We start from the raw sequence: 17,792 nt of genomic DNA, 5'->3' as shown, positions 1-17,792 counted from the left end.
CAGTGGGCACATCCCCTCTGCATTCATCCCTCCACTGCTTGCTTACAGACAGGAGGCAGGGAGGATGGGGAGAAAACCCCAAGCTGTCACTGGGCAGTAAGTCTGGAAGTCTGAAACCAGCACCACTGCCACTGGGCTGTCCCAGGGCTGCCCAGCAGGGGAGGAAGGTTGGATCTTGGCAGCCTGAAACAGAGGGTAAAGTAAGTCACATGTGCTGACAGGACTGCAGAGCCCAGGCTTTAACCCCTGCTGCTGCAGCAAAGGAAGTGGAAATGAGGACTGTTCCTGCAAGGAGGGTGGAATCCTCCCTCCCCTCAGCTCTCACCTCTAAAGAACCACAGAATTATTACTGTTGAGGCTGGGACAGACCTCTGAGATCATCAGGCCCAGCCTATGACCCCACATCACCACCCTGACCACTGAGTGCCCCATCCAACCTTGCCTTGAACGCCTCCAGGGACCCCACCACCTCCCTGGGCAGTCCATCCCAGTGTCCTACTCCCCTTTCCCTGGGGAATTGCTTCCTAACCCCCAACCTCACCCTCCCCTGGCACTTCTCAGGCCATGCCCTTTGCTCTTGTCACAAGTTGCCTGGGAGCAGAGCCTGGCCCCCACCTTGCTACAGGTAGTTGCAGAGTGTGGTAAGGACCCCCCTGAGCCTCCTCTCCTCCAGGCTGAACACCCCCAGCTCCCTCAGCCTCTCCCCATCAGACTTTCCCCCCAGTCCCTTTCCCAGCCTCATTGCCCTCCTCTGCTCCAGCACCTCGAGGTCTGTCTTGCAGGGAGGGTTCCTGGGCTGCACACAGTGCTGGGGTGAGGCCTCCCCAGTGCCAAGCACAGGGGCAGAATTCCACCCCTGGTGCTGCTGGCCACACTGTTGCTGATACAGGCCAGGATGCCACTGGCCTTCCATGCCAGCTGGGCACCCTGCTGGCTCCAGCCACCTCTTTTCTTGGACTTCTACTGAGGAGAAGCCACATTATGACCTGAAATTGTGCCAGGGGAGGGTTAGGCTGGAGAGGAGGCAAAATGTCTTTCCTGCAAGAGTGGTCAGGGCTTGGCAGAGGCTGCCCAGGGAGGTGGTGGAGTCCCCAGCCCTGGAGGTGTTCAGCAAATGTATGATCCTGGCACTTGGGGCCATGGTTTGGTGGCCATGGTGGGGTTGGGTTGCTGGTTGGACTCCATAGAATCACACTGCTGTCAGGGTTGGAAGGGACCTCAAGGATCATCCAGTCCCAACCCCCCTGCCCTGGGCATCTTGAGGGCTTTGCCAACCCAAACCCTTCTGTGATTCTGTAAGAAGGAAACCACCACAGTGCTGATTTGAGATCCATTTGCATGGCTCCAGGTCAAACCCCAACCATTCTACTTTCAAACAGCACCTGCTAAAGTGGGATGTATCTCCTACAGAGGAAAGCACTGGGAGAGCCTGCACCAGGGGTGGTAGGAGAGTCATGGAATCATGGAGTGCTCTGGGCTGGAAGAGACCTCCACAGCCCACCCAGTCCAAGCCCCTGCACTCAGCAGGGACATTCTCCACTGGATCAGGTTGCCCAGAGCCCTGTCCAGCCTCACCTGGAATAGCTCCAGGGATGGAGCCTCAACCACCTCCCTGGGCCACTTGCTGCAGTGTTCCAGCAGCCTCCTGCTGCAGAACTTGCTCCTCACAGCCAATCTCAATCTGCTCTGCTCTCATTTCAAACCATTGCTCCTTGTCCTGTCCAGAGAAGGGCAGGACCACCTCTCCACCACCTCTCTTGGCAGCCTGCTCCAGGGCTCTGCCTCCCTCACAGTAGAGAAGTTCCTCCTCATGTTAGATGGAGCTTCCTATGGTCAAGTTTACAGCCATTCCCTCCTGCTCTGTCAGTGGGCAGCACTGAGGAGAGTCTGGCCTCATCCTCCTGACCCCCACCCCTCAGATCTTTGTAAGCATTGATCAGATCCCCCTCAGCCTCCTCTTCTCCAGGCTAACCACTCCCAGCTCTCAGCCTCTCCTCCCATGTGAGAGCTGTTCCAGTGCCCTCAGCATCTCAGTGGCCCTGAGCTGGACTCTCTCCAGTAGCTCTTTGTCCTTCTTGAGCAGAGGTATCCAGAACTGCCCTCCAGGTGAGGCCTCAGCAGTGCAGTGTGGAGGGAGAGGAAAACTCTCTTGACCTCGTGGCCCTTCTCTGGACACCTTCCAGCCCCTCCAGATCCTTCCTGGCACAGAGGCTCCAGAGCTGGCCCCAGAGCTGCAGCTGTGGTCTCAGCAGAGTGGAGCAGAGGGGCAGAATCCCCTCCCTTGCCCTGCTGGCCACACTTCTCTTGCTGCAGCCCAGGCTCTGCTTGGCTCTCTGGGCTGCAAGAGCTCCCTGCTGGCTCCTGCTGAGCTTCTCCTCCCCCAGCACCCCCAAGGCCTTTTCCTCAGGGCTGCTCTCCAGCCAGTCCCTGCCCAGCCTGGATCAGAGCCTGGGATTGCCCTGCCCCAGCTGCAGGACCCTGCCCTTGGTCTCGTTGACCCTCCTGAGGTTGTCCTGGGCCCAGCTCTGCAGCCTGTCCAGCTCCCTCTGGATGGATCCCTTCCCTCCAGCAGTCAGCAGCACCACACAGCTTGGTGTCAGCAGCAAACCTGCTGGGTTTGGTTACTGTGCATGTCCCAAAGCTTGATCCCTTTCCTGTGCTGGCAAGCTCTGAGCATGCATCCCCTCAGCTATGCTACCACTGATGGCTTTCACAGGATCACAGGATGGAGGAGGTTGGAAATGACCTCTAAAGATCATTGAGTCCAAGCCCCTGCTAAATAAGGGTGACACAGAGCAAATCACACAGGAACACATCCAGACAGGGCTGGAAAGGCTGCAGAGAAGGAGACTTCACAACCTCTCTGGGTAGCCTGCTCCAGGGCTCTGGGACCCTCACAGTCAAGAGGCTCTGAGGAGACTTGATGGGGTGCTTGGTGCCATGGGTTACCATGGTGGTGTTGGATTGGTTGATAGGTTGGATTTGATGATCTTGAAGGTCTCTTCCAACCTGGTCTTTTCTATCCTATTCTATTCTATTCTATCCTATTCTATTCTATTCTATTCTATTCTATTCTATTCTATTCTATTCTATTCCATTCCATTCCATTCCATTCCATCCCATCCCATTCTATCTTCTTCTCCTAACCCTCTCCAAGGGGATCAGCTGCAGTGCTTCATGATAGAGGCAGCAGCCAAGATGACAATCCAGTGACCAGGGACATCAACACTTGAGTCTCTGCTAGTCTTCCCAGAAATGAGCAGCACCCAGGCAGTGCCTGGATCAGAGAGTGCTGCAAAGGCCTACTGGTAAGCAGGACTTCCTTGCACCTGCCAGACAGGAGGCTTCTGGCCATTTCTGCAGCCTCCCCCCAGGGCACCCACTGCACTCTGATGCTCTCAGGAGCTTCTGCTGCTTTCTGTTTGTGTTTCCTCTCCTTGGCCCCTCCTCTCTGAGAGAGATGTTGGCCTTTCCTGAGAAGTCATTCTTCTCTTACACTTCCTCATGACATTCTTACAGCATCATAGCACACAGGGAAAGTTCTCCACACCCAGGAGGCCACAAAGCTGACCTCCCTCCTTGGGGTGCTGGGGGAGGAGCAGCTCGACATGAGCCAGCACCCAGTGCTGCCAGCCCTGTCCTGGGCTGATCCCCAGCAGTGTGGGCAGCAGGGGCAGGGAGGGGATTCTGCCCCTCTGCTCTGCTCTGCTCTGAGACCCCCCCTGCAGTGCTGGGGCCAGCTCTGGAGCCACCAGCATGAGAAGGATGTGGAACTGTTAGAAGAGGTCTAAAGGAGGCCACAGAGATGATCAGAGGGCTGAAGCACCTCTGCTATGAAGACAGCTTGAGAGAGTTGGGGCTGCTCAGCCTGGAGAAGAGAAGGCTCCAAGGAGACCTCAGAGCAGCCTGCCAGTACCTGAGGGGAGCAACAGGAGAGCTGGAGAAGGACAAAGGCTGGGAGTGACAGGATGGGAGCTGATGTCTTCAAACTGGAAGAAGCTGGATTTAGATGAGACATTAGGCAGCAACTCCTGCTCATGAGGGTGGTGAGGCACTGGCACAGGTTGCCCAGGGCAGCTGTAGAGGCTCCAAGCCTGGAAGTGTTGAAAGCCAGGTCTTGAGCAAGCTGGGCTGGTGGGAGGTGTCCCTGCCCATGGCAGGGGGTTGGGACTGGGTGACCTTTAAGGTCCTTTCCATCCAAACCCAGTCTATGATTATGTGATAGATATCTGTACACAAACTAGTGAGATGCCTACCTGCTGACATGGGAGTGCACAGGGATGGTCAGGGAGCTCACAGCCTCCTCCACCTCAGATCTGCACTGGGCTAAGTACATTGCTTAGCTCCCCATTGCCAGCTTCCCTTAATGAACTTCACACTGACAATAAGGACATCAAAGCAGCTTGACTTCAGCTGCAGCAAATAAGAGCAAGTGGCACAGCTCAGCTGCTGCTTGAAGTGGACTTACCTCAGAAAGGGGCAGTCCCTGAGTGGTTTGATGCCAGCTGAGAGGGTCCACAGAGCACAGCCCTGGTGGGAGGTGTCCCTGCCCATGGCAGGGGGTTGGAACTGGTTAGCCTTGAAGGTCCCTTCCAACTCAGCCCATTCTCTGACCTGGACCACCTGTGGACAACAGCCTGGAGACCTGAGGAGAGAGGCAGTCTGACACCAAGGCCCCAGGGCACTTTGCCCTCCCAGCAGCAGAGGCAGGCTCCCCCATCAGCCTCGCTGCAGCACTGAGCACAGAGATAGCTCTCTTGCAATCTTCTTTGACACCTTGCCAGGGCCCAGCCCTGCTGTCTCAGCTGAGCTAAATGAGAAATTGTTGTCATCAGCAAATTAGTTGCAACAAATTCTGCTCTTGCTCAGAAAAGCTTCCAAAAAATCCTCCTGCTTCAGGTTACCTCCTTTGGCTCACTGGGAGGCTTCCTTCTCCAGCTTGCCTCAAGGTCAGGAATTAACTGCTGCTACCTCCTGGGCCTATCCAGGGCAGCATTTGGTCTATTTTCCAGCAGAGCCTTCCTGACCCAGCAGCTGCTGTGTGCTCAGAGTGCTGCCCAGCCAGGCAGGAGCACAGAGCCAGCTGGCCCTGGCAGGGGGCTGGGGGGCTCAGGGCTTATCTGGAGGTGCTGGGGAGAGCACCGAGCAGCTCGGGGTAGCTGTGGGGAGGTATGTTGTAAACTCTCTCTAATGAACACTTGTAGACATGAATGTTTGTGCATACCTGCACCAGGAGGGCAAGTCAAAGCCTGCACCAGGGGGGTTGTCTCACTCTTGAGAAGTGCACCTCCCCAGGCCTCTTCTGGAGAAGATTTTCTGTGATCACAGAAGGGTGGAAGAGACCTCAAAGATCATTGAGTCCAAGCTGTCACCACAGACCTCATGACTAAACCATGGCACCAAGTGCCACATTCAATCCCCTCTTGAACACCTCCAGGGATGGGGACTCCACCACCTCCCTGGGCAGCACATCCCAATGGCTAACAACTCTCTCTGGGAAGAACTTTCTCCTCACCTCCAGCCTAAACCTCCCCTGGCACAGCTTGAGACTGTGTCCTCTTGTTCTGCTGCTGGGTGCCTGGGAGAAGAGCCCAACCCCCACCTGGCTACAACCTCCCTTCAGGGAGTTGGAGAGAGCAAGAAGGTCTCCCCTGAGCCTCCTCTTCTCCAGGCTAAGCAACCCCAGCTCCCTCAGCCTCTCCTCACAGGGCTGTGCTCCAGACCCCTCCCCAGCTTTCTTGCCCTTCTCTGGACACCTTCCAGCAGCTCAACCTCTTTCCTAACCTGAGGAGCCCAGAACTGGACACAGATCCTTGCATGAATTGGAAGAGGTCACTGATGTGACTGCTCCTGACTGGAGCTGCAGGTGACAAACAACTTGTGACTTCTTAACTCACAGAGTCACAGAACTGTCAGGCTTGGAAGGGACCTCAAGGATCATCCAGTTCCAACCCCCCTGCCATAGGCAGGGACACCTTGGGGAAGCATTTAGTAGCAAGCTTGGTTTGAAAGAGCACTGATCTGTAGGGTCCCTTTATTGCTAATGAGACCTGAAACCTGAGGGGATGCAGCACTCCATCCAACCATCCTGCCCTCTCTAGGAGGAAAAGCAAAGGCAAGCTGAGAGGGCAGAAATGGCTTCTGTGCTATAGGTGTTCTAAAAGATGACAAGGATCAGAGAATCACAGAATTGCTTGGGTTGGAAAAGTCCTCCAGGATCATCCAGTCCAACCAGCAACCCAACCCCACCATGGCCACCAAACCATGACCCCAAGTGCCATGGCCATAGGTTTCTGGAATAGATCTGCTTGGAGCAGACCTCCCAGCTCATCCAGTCCAACCTCCACCCAGCCCTGCAGGCTCAGCACCAAACCATGTCCCTGAGCCCCAGGGCCACAGCTGCTGGAACACCCCCAGGGATGGGGACTGCAGCCCTGCCCTGGGCAGCCTCTGCCATAGAATCATAGAATCAATAAAGTTGGAAAAGAGCTCACAGATCATCAAGTCCAAGCTGTCACCCAACACCTCCTGACAACCAAGCCATGGCACCAAGTGCCACATCCAATCCCCTCTGGAACACCTCCAGGGATGGGGACTCCACCACCTCCCTGGGCAGCCTTTGCCAGTCCCTGACCACTCTTGCAGCAAAGACATTTTGCCTCCTCTCCAACCTAAGCCTCCCCTGGCACAACTCCAGGCCATTTCTTCTCCTTCTATCCCCTGAGCCTAGGGAGCAGAGCCCAACCCCCACCTCCCTGCAGCCTCCTCTCAGGGAGCTGCAGAGAGCAATGAGGTCTCCCTCAGCCTCCTCTTCTCCACACTCAACACCCCCAGCTCCCTCAGCTGCTCCTCCCCAGCCCTCTTCTCCAGACCCTTCCCCACCTTTGCTGCCTTTCTCTGGACCTGCTCCAGCCTCTCAATGTCCTTCTGGGAGTGAGGGACCCAAAACTGAACCCAGCACTCAAGCTGTGGCCTCCCCAGGGCAGAGCCCAGGGTTGCCCTCCTGAGGTCCAAGGCTGAGCCCACTGAAGGGATGTTTCCCCAATCCATGCTATCAGTTCCCTGTTCTGTAACCTTGCTTTTTCACTTCTAAAATTTACATTCCTGTAACTTGTGGACATGAATATAAAACATTAAGTTCTCAGCCCTGCCAGTGACCTTGTACAAGAAGTCCCTGCCAGTGAGAAGCCCCTGCTGGCTCTGTAAGGTGTGCACATGGTGAGTTTCCTTTGGAGGAGCAAGAGGCTGAAGAAGTGTTCAAAGTCTTCGTTGAGCTATCAAGTCCAAGGGAGGAGGCAGTGAAGATCTCTTCCATCCCCACACTTTCCAGACTCCATTAAACAGTCAGTGGCAGCCCAGTGCCTGCTAAGAGCCCCCCAGCAGGTTCACCAGACAGCTCCCTGCTGGCTCTGGGGATGAGGTGTCCAGAGAGCCAGCACTTATTCTGTCCATGTAAGAGTGCTCAAAGCTCACTCCTCAGCCCTGCCAGTGGCACAAGGAGCTCAGGATGCAGGATGTAAAGTCTCAGGCAGTCTCATGAGGAGGTGTCAGGGAAGTGTTGGTCTTCTCTCAGTGGAGTCCTGTCACAGGACAAGAGGCAGTGGACACAAACTGGATGCCAAGCTCCACCTCAACATAAGGGAAAACTTTCTTGCTGTGGGGGTGCTGGAGGCCTGGAGTAGGCTGCCCAGGGAGGCTGTGGAGTCTCCTTCCCTGGAGGCTTCCAAAACCCACCTGGATGTGATCCTGGGCAATGTGATGCAGGTGACCCTGCTTTAACAGAGAGGTTGGCTTAGGTAGAGGTTGGTTGGACTGGATGACCTCTGGAGGTCCCTTCCAACCCCTACCATTCTATGATCCTATGACCTTTCATGAGAGCAGCTGCCATGGCTGGAAGGAGCAGAGCATGTCTGAAGTGCTCCAGTCCTCCTGGAGTTAGGAACCGGCTGGAGGCTGAGCCCAGAGAGTGGTGGTGAATGGTGCCACAGCCAGCTGGCAGCCAGGCACCAGTGGTGTGCCCCAGGGAGCAGTGCTGGGCCCTGTGCTCTTTAACATCTTCATTGATGATCTGGATGAGGGCATTGAGTCCATCAGCAGTGAATTTGCAGATGACACCAAGTTAGGAGCAGATGTTGGTCAGTTAGAGGGCTGAAGGGCTCTGCAGAGGGACCTTGACCAACTGGGCAGATGGGCAGAGGCCAACAGGATGGCATTCAACAAGTCCAAGTGCCAGGAGCTGCACTTTGGCCACAGCAACCCCAGGCAGAGCTACAGGCTGGGGTCAGAGTGGCTGAGAGCTGCCAAACAGAGAGGGACCTGGGGGTGCTGATTGACAGCTGCCTGAACATGAGCCAGCAGTGTGCCCAGGGGGCCAAGAAGGCCAAGGGCATCCTGGCCTGCAGCAGGAAGAGTGTGGCCAGCAGGAGCAGGGAAGTCCTTGTGCCCTGTGCTCAGCACTGCTGAGGCCACACCTTGAGTCCTGTGTCCAGTTCTGGGCTCCTCAGGTTAGAAAGGACATTGAGAGACTTGAAGGTGTCCAGAGAAGGGCAAGAAAGCTGGGGAGGGGTCTGGAGCACAGCCCTGTGAGGAGAGGCTGAGGGAGCTGGGCTTGCTTAGCCTGGAGAAGAGGAGGCTCAGGGGAGACCTTCTTGCTCTCTGCAACTCCCTGAAGGGAGGTTGTAGCCAGGTGGGGGTTGGTCTCTTCTCCCAGGCAAGCAGCAGCAGAACAAGAGGACACAGTCTCAAGCTGTGCCAGGGGAGGTTTAGGCTGGAGGTGAGGAGAAAGTTCTTCCCAGAGAGAGTTGTTAGCCACTGGGATGTGCTGCCCAGGGAGGTGGTGGAGTCCCCATCCCTGGAGGTGTTCAAGAGGGGATTGGATGTGGCACTTAGTGCCATGGTTTAGTCATGAGGTCTCTGGTGCCAAGTTGGACCTGGTGATCTTTGAGGTCTCTTCCAACCTTGGTGATCCTGTGAGACTGATCCTGTGGTACTGTGAGTCAGTTGTGCCCACAGCAGCTCTGCCACGCCACAGCCCAGCAGCTATTTTGGGTGGCAGTTTACCTCTGTCAGGCAGCTCTGTGATACTCACACAAATAAATTGGAGGCAGGCAGCACATTCCTTGGCCAGAGATTTACTTTGGGGCTGCAGTGCTTTTGGAAAAGGCTTTGGAGTCTTCAGTAACTTCAGTTTTCCATGGCACCAAGTGGGTGGCACATCCAGAGCCCAGTGCCTCCATCCCCTTTGGCACTGGTGCCCAACTATTCAGTCTAAGCTCCTGACTCACCAAACCCACTTCCTGCAGTGGGCTGTTTGCAAATCCCTTATCCAGGTACTGACCAAGCCCAGCCCTGCTGAGCTGGGTGAAATCATAGCCCAAGGTGATGTGACTGCAAGCACAAACAGCGTGCAGCTGTCACTTCAGCTGGAGCAGGAATCCAGCTGCCTTGCTCTGAAAGCAGCCTTCCTCCTGGGGCTGTCAGGAGATGCAGTCGTACAGGGAGGGGTCACAGGCCTGCAGCAAAACAAGCTGAGAGGACTCAGATCTCATCATTTCTCCTTTTACTTATATGAGTGACAAAAAAGCTCCCAGGGTTGGACACCAGCAGTCAGAGCTGATGGCAGCTTGCTGCTCTGGCCACCAGCTGTTCAGCAGCTCTGGTGAAAAGGTCTTTTTAGCTCTTCTTGAGAAAGGAGGTCTTCAGAAACCACAGAACCACAGAATAGATCTGGGTGGAAGAGAGCTCCAAGCTCAGCCAGTCCAACCTCCACCCAGCCCTGCAGGCTCAGCACCAAACCATGTCCCTAAGCCCCAGGGCCACAGGTGGCTTTGGAAAGGCTCCAGAGAAGGAGACTCCACAACCTCTCTGGGCAGCCTGCTCCAGGGCTCTGGCACTGGACAGAACTTTCTCCTCCTCTTCAGCTGAAACCTTCTCTCTTCAAGTTTGTCTCCACTGCTCCTTGGCTTATTGCTGTGCACCACCCACAAGAGCTTGGCCCCCTCCCCTTGCCCCCCACCCCTCAGCTATTGATAGACATTGATCAGATCCCTCTCAGCCTTCTCCTCTCCAGACTCAACAGCCCCACGGCTCTCAGTCTCTCTTCCCAGGGGAGATGCTCAAGTCCCCTAAGCATCCTCCTGGCTCTCCCTTGGCCTCTCTGCAGCAGGTCTCTGTCTGTCTGGAGCTGGGGAGCCCAGCACTGGACACAGTGCTGCAGGTGTGGTCTGAGCAGGGCAGAGCAGAGGGGGAGCAGAACCTCCCCAGCCCTGCTGGCCACACTTTGCTTGCTGCGCCCCAGGACCCCATTGGCTGTCTTGGCCCCCAGGGCACATTGCTGTCCCATTAATTAGCAAACAACCTGTACAGTTCATTGGTAAATAATCTATACAGTTTATTAATGATCTATACAATTCATTAGGTAGCAAATCATCTGTCCAGTTTATTAATAAATAATCTCTACAATTTATTAGTTAGCAAATTGTCTGTCCAGGTTGTTAGTAAATCATCTATACAGTTGATTAGTAAATCATCTGTGCAGTTTATTAGCTACTAAATGATCTGTACTGAAGAATAGAATAGAATAGAATAGAATAGAATAGAATAGAATAGAATAGAATAGAATAGAATAGAATAGAATAGAATGGACCAAGTTGGAAGAGACCTTCAAGATCATCAAGTCCAACCCATCAACCAATCCAACACCACCTAAACAACTAACCCATGGCACCAAGCACCCCATCAAGTCTCCTCCTGAACACCTCCAGGGATGGTGACTCCACCACCTCCCTGGGCAGCACATTCCAATGGGCAATCACTCTCTCTGTATAGAACTTCCTCCTCACCTCCAGCCTAAACCTCCCCTGGTGCAGCCTGAGACTGTGTCCTCCTGTTCTGCTGCTGCTTGCCTGGGAGAAGAGACCAACCCCCACCTGGCTACAACCTCCCTTCAGGGAGTTGGAGAGAGCAAGAAGGTCTCCCCTGAGCCTCCTCTTCTGCAGGCTAAGCAACCCCAGCTCCCTCAGCCTCTCCTCACAGGGCTGTGCTCCAGACCCCTCCCCAGCTTTCTTGCCCTTCTCTGGACACCTTCGAGCAGCTCAACCTCCTTCCTAAACTGAGGAGCCCAGAACTGGACACAGGACTCAAGGTGTGGCCTCAGCAGTGCTGAGCACAGGGCACAAGGACTTCCCTGCTCCTGCTGGCCACACTCTTCCTGCTGCAGGCCAGGATGCCCTTGGCCTTCTTGGCCCCCTGGGCACACTGCAGGCTCATGTTCAGCCTACCATCAACCAGCACCCCCAGGTCCCTCTCTGGCAGCTCTCAGCCACTCTGCCCCCAGCCTGTAGCACTGCCTGGGGTTGCTGTGGCCAATGTTTACTAGTAAATAATCTTGACTGTTAATTAGTTAGTAAATAATCTGTGCAGTTAATCAGGAAATCATCTGTCCAGTTTATTAATTAGTAAACAGTCTGTACAGGTTATTAGTAAATAATCTGTCCAGTTTATTAGCTAATAAATAATCTCTAGTGTTTACTTGTAAATAAGGTCTACAGATTATTAGCTAGGAAATAATCTGTGCAGTTAATTAGGAAGTCATCTGTGCAGTTTATTAGTTAGTAAATAATTTGTTCAGGTTATTAGTAAATAATCTGTACAGTTAATTAGGAAATCATCTCTGCAGCTTATTAGTTAGTAAATAATCTGTGCAGTTAATTAGTAAATCATCTGTATAGTTTATTAGTAAATAATCTGTTCAGGTTATTAGGAAATCATCTGTGCAGTTTATTAATAAATAATCTGTTCAGGTTATTAGGAAATCATCTGTGCAGTTTATTAGTTAGTAAATAATCTGTACATTTAATTAGGAAATCATCTGTGCAGTTTATTAGCTAGCAAATCATCTGCACAGGTCATTTTCAAAAGGTGTTTCCTCCCCTGCTTCTCCTTGTCCCCAGGCCGGGCAGGACCTCCGGCCCAGGGCATCTGCAGGCAGGAGGAGAGCAAATTCAGGAGCTGTTGCTCCACCTCAGCAGGATGTCTCATCCCCCCCACCCCGCAGTGAATTGTTTGGCTGGAGGCTACATCATTCTCCGGGAGCAGCAGGCTGGGAGCGGAGCGAGGCGTGGATCCCTGCCGGTGCAGGAAGCCTCCCCGCGCCCGGCTGAGCCGCAGCATGTTGGGCTGGCCTTTGATGCCGACTGGTTGGGCAGGTTCCTGGGCGCCCCGGGAACCGGTCTGACGAGCCTGTTAATGCCAACAAATTCTGGTATGATTCCATGCTCTCCAGAATGCAGAAACCTGCCCAGCCAGTTAAATGAAAGGCATATTAGGTTATCCATTGCACATTGTATATATCTTAGGTGCAGCAGATCTCCTCTCGGCACTCTCTGCTTGTGGTCCACGGTGGCTTCCTCATCCTACTTACACTTGAGGTTTATAGCTGGAGGGGAAGTCAATAGTAAATATTTATCACCCCGAGCCGGGACAGAGCTTTGCACAATTCAAACAGAAGGGTGAGTGTGGAAAGTCTTTCTTTAACGTTAATTTAAGATAAAGCTTAAGCAAAAGGGGACAAAAAAAAGAGGGGGGGGGGGGGGGGGGGGAGGGGGGAGAAGATCTCTTGATGCTTCATGGCTCTCTCCTTGACGTGGCTGAGTGCTGCCAGGCTCCGTGGCACCTGGGCACAGGATTGTTGTGAGTGCAGCTCAACATCCTCTGTGTCTGCAGGAGCACTGACTGGAAAGACAGCTCCGTGAGCTAAGCACGGGAGGGAGAGAGAGAAACTGCACTGCCACTGGCTTGGTGTTTGGAGCAGGTCACTGCAGCATAGCCTGGTGGGCTTGCACTGCAGCATTGCCTGGTGGGCTTGCACTGCAGCATAGCCTGGTGGGCTTGCACTGCAGCATTGCCTGGTGGGCTTGCACTGCAGCATTGCCTGGTGGGCTTGCACTGCAGCATAGCCTAGGGATCTTCACTGCAGCATTGCCTGGTGGGCTTGCACTGCAGCATTGCCTGGTGGGCTTGCACTGCAGCATTGCCTGGTGGGCTTGCACTGCAGCATTGCCTGGTGGGCTTGCACTGCAGCACAGCCTGGTGGGCTTGCACTGAAACATTGCCTGGTGGGCTTGCACTGCAACACTGCCTGGTGGGCTTGCACTGCAGCATAGCCTGGTGGGCTTGCACTGCAACACTGCCTGGTGGGCTTGCACTGCAGCATAGCCTGGTGGGCTTGCACTGCAGCATTGCCTGGTGGGCTTGCACTGCAGCATAGCCTGGGGATCTTCACTGCAGCATTGCCTGGTGGGCTTGCACTGCAGCATAGCCTGGGGATCTTCACTGCAGCATTGCCTGGTGGTCTTGCACTGAAACATTGCCTGGAGGTCTCCACTGCAGTATTGCCTTTTGGTCTTCACTGCAGCATTGCCTGGGGATCTTCATTGCACTATTGCCTTTTGGTCTTCACTGCAGTATAGATTGGTGGTCTTTCACTGCAGCACTGCCTGGTAGTCTTTCACTGCATTATTGCCTGGTGGTCTTCACTTCAGTATAGCCTGGTAGTGTTCTCTGCAGTACTGCCTGGTGGTCTTTCCCTACATCATTGTCAGGTGGTCTTCACTGCAGCATTGCCTTTTGGTCTTCATTCCAGTATTGCCTTTTGGTCTTCACTGCAGCATTGCCTGGTGCTCTTCACTTCAGTATAGCCTGGTAGTGTTCTCTGCAATATTGCCTGGTGGTCTTTCACTGCAGCATTGTCTTTTGGTCTTTCAGTGCAGTATAGCCTGGTGGTCTTGCACTGCAGCACTGCCTGGTGGTCTTCTCTTTTCTAGAGTGTTTTTGTAAGCCCTGGCTCACAGCAGCAGTGCTGGGAGCACACAGCAGCGGTGCTGGAAGCACACAGCAGCGGTGCTGGGAGCACACAGCAGCGGTGCTGGGAGCACACAGCAGCGGTGCTGGGAGCAGGGCACGGTGCCATCCCAGTGAGATGTGTGCTGTCTGATTCTTGCCAGACTAACTTGTTTTGTTGTTCACTTTTATGGAGTGAGTTAAGTAAACCTAGATTTACAAACTCAGAACTGGCTTCACGGTGAGACAGGAAATGCACTTGTCATTCTTGCCGCTTGCTTCCTAAATGCTACTTAGAAGGCTGCCTGGGTAGGCTGAGTAACGGGGTGGTGGCACCGGCAACAGCTTTCAGGTCCTAAGGATAAGCAGCAGGAAGCCCTCAAAGCTGTGCCTCGCGCCTGCGACTGAATCCATTCAGAAGGTTCTGTGTCAAAGCAGTAAATTAAACAGTGTGAAAACAAAAGCTGTGGAATCTGGTAACTGATTAACCACCGCAGCACAGAAGTACTCGCTGAGCTGAATAGAAAGGAATGAAGACAGGTTTTGTCATGCCTGTTAGGACAAAATAACTCTTTTAACTGAGGCAAATGTGACTCTTCTCACCACCTGTCTTTAACTGCCTGGCTGAAAACTGTCACCCAGCTGCTTGCACCTCCCTGCAAACCAGCAATGTGTCTGTCCTGAAGAGAAATTAGTACATGAAGTGAAAAAATAAACGAGGATGATGATGATGATAATGAATTAATCAGAGACTGCAGTGGATTTCAACCACTAGACGCAGAGATACCTTGAGAGGATTCTCTAAGGCTTTGCAGCAGACACAGCGCAGGAAGCTGCAGCGATTGCAAATGTTCACTGCCAGCTGCTTCCAGGCTGCTGCAAACTACCTGAGCGTTGGTGCCCTCCTGTAGAGTGCCACTGAGCGGCTTAACACTGCTTCTGAGCGGCTTAACAGCTTCAAGGCACAGCAGGTTGAAGTGACCTAATCAGCAAGAGTGTATCTGGGGGGGTAAAAATTTTTTCTCCTTCAAAGTTTTTCTCCCTCAAAGTTTTCCTTCCTCAAAGTTTTTCTTCCTCAGAGTTTTCCTTCCTCACAGTTTTCCTTCCTCAAAGTTTTTCTTCCTCAGAGTTTTTCTTCCTCAGAGTTTTCCTTCCTCAAAGTGTTTCTCCTTCAAAGTTTTTTCTCCCTCAAAGTTTTTCTCCTTCAAAGTTTTCCTTCCTCAAAGTTTTCCTTCCTCAAAGTGTTTCTCCTTCAAAGTTTTTCTTCCTCAAATTTTTCCTTCCTCAAAGTTTTTCTCCTTCAAAGTTTTTCTCCTTCAAAGTTTTTCTTCCTCAAATTTTTCCTTCCTCAACATTTTTCTCCTTCAAGGTTTTTTTTCCTCAAAGTTTTTGTCCTTCAAAGTTTTTCCTCCTTCAAAGGTTTCCTTCCTCAAAGTTATTCTTCCTCAAAGTTATTCTTCCTCAAAGTTTCTCCTTCAAAGTTTTTCTCCTTCCTCAGTTTTCCTTCCTCAGTTTTCCTTCCTCAAAGTTTTTCTTCCTCAAAGTTTTTCTCCTTCAAAGTTTTATTTCCTCAAACTTTTCCTTCCTCAAAGATTTTCTTCCTCAACATTTTTCTCCTTCAAAATTTTTCCTCCTTCAAAGTTTCTCTTCTCTAAAATTTTTCTCCTTCAAAGTTTTCTTCCCTCAAAGTTTTTCTTTCTCCAAGTTTTCCTCCTTCAAAGTTTTTCTCCTTCAAAGTTTTTATTCCTCAAAGTTTTTCTTCCTCAACATTTTTCTCCTTCAAAGTTTTTCCTCCTTCAACGTTTCTCTTCCCCAAAGTTTTTCTCCTTCAAAGTTTTCCTCCCTCAAAGTTTTCCTTCCTCAAAGTTTTTCTCCTTCAAAGTTTTTCCTCCTTCAAAGTTTTCTTTCCTCAAAGTTTTCCTTCCTCAAAGTTTTCCTTCCTCAAAGTTTTCCTTCCTCAAAGTTTTCCTTCCTCAAAGTTTTTCTCCTTCAAAGTTTTCCTTCCTCAAAGATTTTCTTCCTCCAAGTTTTCCTCCTTCAAAGTTTTTCCTCCTTCAGAGTTTTTCTTCCTCAAAGTTTTTCTCCTTCAAAGTTTTATTTCTTCAAAGTTTTTCTCCTTCAAAGTTTTCCTTCCTCAAAGTTTTCCTTCCTCAAAGTTTTTCTCCTTCAAAGTTTTCCTCCCTCAAAGTTTGTCTTCCTCAAAGTTTTTCCTTCAAAGTTTTTCTTCCTCAAAGTTTTTCTTCCTCAAAGTTTTTCTCCTTCAAAGTTTTTCCTCCCTCAAAGTTTGTCTTCCTCAAAGTTTTTCTTCCTCAAAGTTTTCCTTCCTCAAAGTTTTCCCTCCTCAAAGTTATTCCTCTTCTTCAAAGACAGCAAAGAAAGAAGGGAAAGTTTTGTACTTCGCAGGAGGTAATAATATTAATCAGGAAAAAAAAAGATGGGGGAAAGGGTTAATTTTTCTCATCTCTGTTGACTTTGCTATCAAATATGGGAGGAAAAGGAATAAATCATTTTTAAAAGTAGCTAAAAAAAAAACAAAATAAATAAAATAATAATAAATAATAATAGTAATAGCCTACAGGAAGGCTGGGGAGGGACTGCTCAGGATCTCAGGCAGTGATAGGACTAGGGGGAATGGAATGAAGCTGGAGGTGGGGAGATTCAGGCTGGAGGGGAGGAGGAAGTTCTTCCCCATGAGAGTGGTGAAGCCCTGGAATGGGTTGTGCAGGGAGGTGGTTGGGGCCCTGTCCCTGGAGGTGTTTAAGCCCAGGCTGGATGAGGCTCTGGCCAGGCTGATCTAGTGTGGGGTGTCCCTGCCCATGGCAGGGGGGTTGGAACTGGATGATCCTTGTGGTCCCTTCCAACCCTGACTGATACTGTGATACTATGAATAATAATAATAACAATAATAATCAAAGATAAATGAATAAATAAATTAAAATAAATAGCTTTAAAATTAAATAGCTATAAAAAAAGCTTTAAAAAGGAATATATCATTAAAATTAGCTAAAAAAAAAAAAGGCTTTAAAAAAGTTATAAATGGCTTTAAAGTAGCTGAGAAAAAATGGCTTAAAAAAGGAATAAATCATTTTAAATGGTTTTAAAATGGCTTTGAAAAGGAATAAATCATTAAAATACAATTAGCTAAAAAAATAGCTTAAAAAAGGAATAAATCATTGAAAAGTAAATAGCTAGAGAATAGCTTGAAAAAGGAATAAATTGTTTAAAAACCTAAAATAAATATATAGCTCTTAGAAAGAATAAATCATTAAAACTAGCTCAAAAGAGGAATAAATCATTTTTTAAACAGCTAAAAAATAGTTTAAGAGGAATAAATCATTTCAAAACCTAAAATAAAGAGATGAAAGAAGAATAAATCGTTAAAAATAGCTTTAAAATAGCTTTTAAAAGGGAATAAATAGTTAAAAATAGCTTTAAAATAGCTTTTAAAAGGGAATAAATAGTTAAAGATAGCTTTAAAATAGCTTTTAAAAGGGAATAAATCATTTAAAGTAGCTTTAAAACAGCTTGAAATAGGAATAAATCATTTTAAAAGTCTAAAAGAAGGAAGTAGCTTAAAAAAAGTAATAAATCATTAAAAATAGCTTCAAAATAGCTTAAAGGGGGGAATAAACCTTTAAAAATGGCTTTAAAATATCTTTTAAAATGCATAAATCATTTTTTAAAGCTAAAAAAACAGTTTTAAAGGGAATAAGTTTTCAAAACTAAAGAAATGGCTTTAAAAATATCACTAAAACTGGGTTTTAAAAGGAATAAGTCATTTAAAATAGCTAAAAGTAGCTTTTAGAGGAAGAAATCATTGAAAAGCTAAAAGAAACAGGTAGCTTAAAAAAGAAGAAATCATTAAAATAGCTTCAAAATAGCTTAAAAATGGAATAAATCATTAAAAAGAGCTTAAAAAGAGCTTAAAAATAGCTTAAAAATAGAATAAATCA

At 50.1% G+C, this 17,792-nt stretch overlaps 1 protein-coding gene across 4 annotated transcripts in view; it reads left to right on the top strand.

Annotated features, from left to right (window-relative positions):
- The first annotated feature begins 12,356 nt into the window (after nt 1-12,356).
- The window catches only part of RBBP8 (RB binding protein 8, endonuclease), a 74,964-nt gene continuing 69,528 nt past the window's right edge, over nt 12,357-17,792 (top strand). For all 4 annotated transcript variants that reach the window (XM_068165462.1, XM_068165456.1, XM_068165459.1 and 1 more), the window contains exon 1: nt 12,357-12,509. The gene's annotated coding sequence lies outside the window, so the exon portion shown is untranslated. The remainder of the gene's footprint in view (nt 12,510-17,792) is intronic.

Source organism: Melanerpes formicivorus, unplaced genomic scaffold, assembly GCF_026170545.1.
Source record: "Melanerpes formicivorus ecotype bairdi unplaced genomic scaffold, bMelFor1.0.p_v2 SCAF_89, whole genome shotgun sequence".
Taxonomy (NCBI): Eukaryota; Metazoa; Chordata; class Aves; order Piciformes; family Picidae; genus Melanerpes; species Melanerpes formicivorus.
This window is presented reverse-complemented; position numbering and strand designations above follow the sequence as displayed.